This window comes from Marmota monax, unplaced genomic scaffold (genome assembly GCF_021218885.2).
Source record: "Marmota monax isolate L192 unplaced genomic scaffold, Marmota_monax_Labrador192_F-V1.1 WCK01_AAM20220418_F8-fsc00021, whole genome shotgun sequence".
Taxonomy (NCBI): domain Eukaryota; kingdom Metazoa; phylum Chordata; class Mammalia; order Rodentia; family Sciuridae; genus Marmota; species Marmota monax.
Window position 1 is genome coordinate 10,110,194 of NW_026695228.1, and position 3,356 is coordinate 10,113,549.

The following is a 3,356-nucleotide window of genomic DNA, read 5'->3' on the forward strand; positions in this document are numbered from 1 at the left end:
TTAAAAACACTATTTCCTTAATAATTATAGATCACTCAAATTATTTCAAATGAGTTGTCACAATTTGTACTCTTTGTACTTTATATAATTTTATTTCTTCAAATTTGTTATTTATCAGGAATAGCTAAAACAAAAAAAAATTGCTTTTCATCACCATTGTCATCATAATCATCATGAAAATGGCTTTAAAAGAAGAAAACTGGTCAGATGAATATTATTGTTACCCATTTTCAGTGACTAAATAGTTACCATTGATAGACACACAAGAATCTGTCAAGATTATTCAAGATATATAATACAACATGACCAATCACAGGGACAATAAAGCTAGAAAATAATTTATGTGTCTTGATTCTTTTTCTACAAGTGAAATACAAAAGCACCACTTATGCCTCTCAGAACAGTGGCTCATGCACTGTTGAAAAAACTTAACTTTCTTCATCACCAGCTGTCAAGAATGCCTATGTATATATCTATATATATCGGTTCCTTTGTACACTAACTGCAGCATGATGTGGTAAACAGATAGGAAGTCAACACAGCAATGGCAGTGATGGACTGTGTGTTCATAAAGCTAATAAATATGTAAGTATTCTTGGGATCTGGAAGCATTCTTTTTGCAGCATCAGTGATACCAAAGTAGGCATCTCAGTAGATGACAATACACTGCATAGACACATTCAGGCCTTGCGACAGGCACTGAAGCCCTGCAAGTTTGTAGATCTTAATCAGGCTGTCACTAAGGCCTTTGAATTCCCTCTCACCTTCAGCTTTACCCACATTAGCTGCTAGACAGGTATAGGTAAAATCAAGAAGTTACACAAAACACCAGGATCTGGACCCTTTGGCACCACTTAATGTCAGATTCCCTGCAAAGTAGTGCCAAAACCATTTCCTCTTGTCCACACCACCAGTGAAGATCTACCTATATTTATGTTTAAAAGAAACCTTGAGAATCTGGGTGAGTATATATCTGATGATATCAGAAGGACAGGACTCCCTATTTCTGGGAATATGAACCATATAGACTATAATACCTTTGCATTGCTTGTTTTTGTTGTTTTGCTTGCTGGAATGATGTACTGAAAAGCAGCAGCTTGATGCACTCCATGGGCACTACCATAGTCTTGGAGATGAAACTTACAATTGTTTCATAGAAGACTGTAGATGTTATATTTCCTCACATTCATGTGACAATATCTTAATTTTGTCTTCACAATTGATAATTGTGTCCAAATACAGGATTATGGATTAAAATTTTTTTCTTACACTCAAGTGTTTTAATTTTTACTTCTGATAATATTTTAAACTTTCAAAAAATTGGAATGAAAATACAAAAAAACTTTTATATTTCCTTTATGCATATACACCATTGTTAATATTTTGCTGCATTTCCTCTTTTATCCACTTTTTATCCAATTGAAAGTAAGTTACTGACAAGGTGTCCTTCATCCCTAAATACTTCAGTGTGTATATCCCCAAAACAAGGACATGCACTTCCATAGCCAATATATTTTTGTCAAGGTCAAGGATATCAATAATGTTAACACACTCTATTATTTTATCAGACCTTATTCAAATTTTACCACTTGTCCTAATAATGGCTTTATGGCTTTATAGCAATTTGTCTTTTAGCACTTGGTATTCTTATAGCCTGATGCCAGTCTATTTCTTAATTCCTCTTTAGTTTTCCCCCCCTCTGGAAGGATTTAAGATTTTACTCCTTTCCTTTAGAAGTACAAAGTTTCACCGGATTCTGACCAGATTAAATTTATCCTCCTTAACACCAACTAGGAAACTGCAGTCTGCAAACTTCTGCCTTTATTCGGCCAGATGCATGTTTTACTTTCATTTCTTATATTATTTTCTCTCCTACACTTTTTCTATTCTCCTCAAATTCCTGGTCTCTCCCTCAACCAATACTTAGTAGGTGCCCTCTGGGTGCTAAATACTGCTTAGTGAAAAATAACTTGGAACCAATTGAGCCTCTGACTAAGCAACTAGCTGAACTGATCATTCACCAGCCAGGACACAATGCGTGAATAATTGCAAGGCTGGATGCCCACTCTTCCCAGGAGTCCTGCTTTTAGAACAGAAACAATGTACCCCAAAGACAGAAGGGAGGCCATTCAAATTTTGTTGCAACTAAATGGGGCATTTTGAAACCTGAAGACTGATAATCCAGAACTTTGACTAGCGCTCTATCCATTGAAAATAACCACTTATACAGAGAGGCTGACATCAGGAATTTCTCTCCATAACTAGCTTTGGCATCCTTTATGAGAAAAATCTATTATTCTTTCTGGTGCAGACTGTCAAAGTAAATACTGGCACTATGAATTTGAAGCTTCTGTGGATTTAAGAACAAATAACATTTTTCTTCTTTCAAAATTTTCCCTAAACCGCCCTTTACTTGCTGCAAGGGAACTAGTACATGATTTTATACCATGACCTCTGCAGCTCCTCTCTGGAAGTGTGTAATGCTAAAGCTGAAGAGAGGACAGGGCTGGGGTTGCTTCTGGTAAATATGGGAGCAGGCAGGGAGCTGAGAAGTGTCCCTCGGCCACACCTCACATCTCAACTTTGCACACCCAGAAACTCAGCTTTGTCCTGATCCCCAGAGTTGATCAATCTCACGTGCACTCAGACTAATCAACATTACGTACATTACAGAAAGAAACTAGGATAACTACTTTCTAGTGAACAGTCAGAGTGTCAAGATGTGAGAATTCAGACTTTGAAGAAAAACAGACTTGATTTCAACTTTCAGCTCTGCTTCCTGCTGAAGCATGATCCTGAGGCGCAATTTAACCCTTCGGAAGCCTCGTGTCCTCATTAAGGTGAAATGGGGAATAGCAATAAGATTATGTAATATAAAGAAAATCAGAAAAAAGAGATTTGGGCAGATCCCAATGCTTGGTACACTGGCAACCTAAGAGGAGCATCAGTGGACTAGAACAACTGTGCTTTGGTAAAGCTTCCTCCTGGATCCTCTTTCCAGGACACATCTGCAGATGCCCTGGTTATCTCTTTAGATATGTTACTATGGGCAGGTATGCCAACACTTAGCCACCTTTGGTTCATTGCATCCATGTCCCATTACTCTATCTGCCCCCTCAGAGCACCACGATGTTCCAGGCTTGTGAACATCCCCAGCGATGCCCCCATTCTTAACCCATAGCTAAGGGGGTTATTTTTGTCGACTGCCACATTCTCATTTTTCTATCTGATAAACACAGTTTCAATTATACTGAATCTTTAGGAAGAATAAGGAGCATTAAAAATATGTGTTTCATAACTCAAGGAAATTTCAAGAAGTTTAGGATTTTCCCATCTTTTCTTTCTACGTTTCTGAA

General features: G+C 37.5%; 1 pseudogene; it reads right to left on the reverse strand.

Annotated features, from left to right (window-relative positions):
- Positions 1-487: 487 nt before the first annotated feature.
- On the reverse strand, positions 488-2,836 carry LOC124087617 (ADP/ATP translocase 2-like; annotated as a pseudogene).
- Positions 2,837-3,356: the final 520 nt, after the last annotated feature.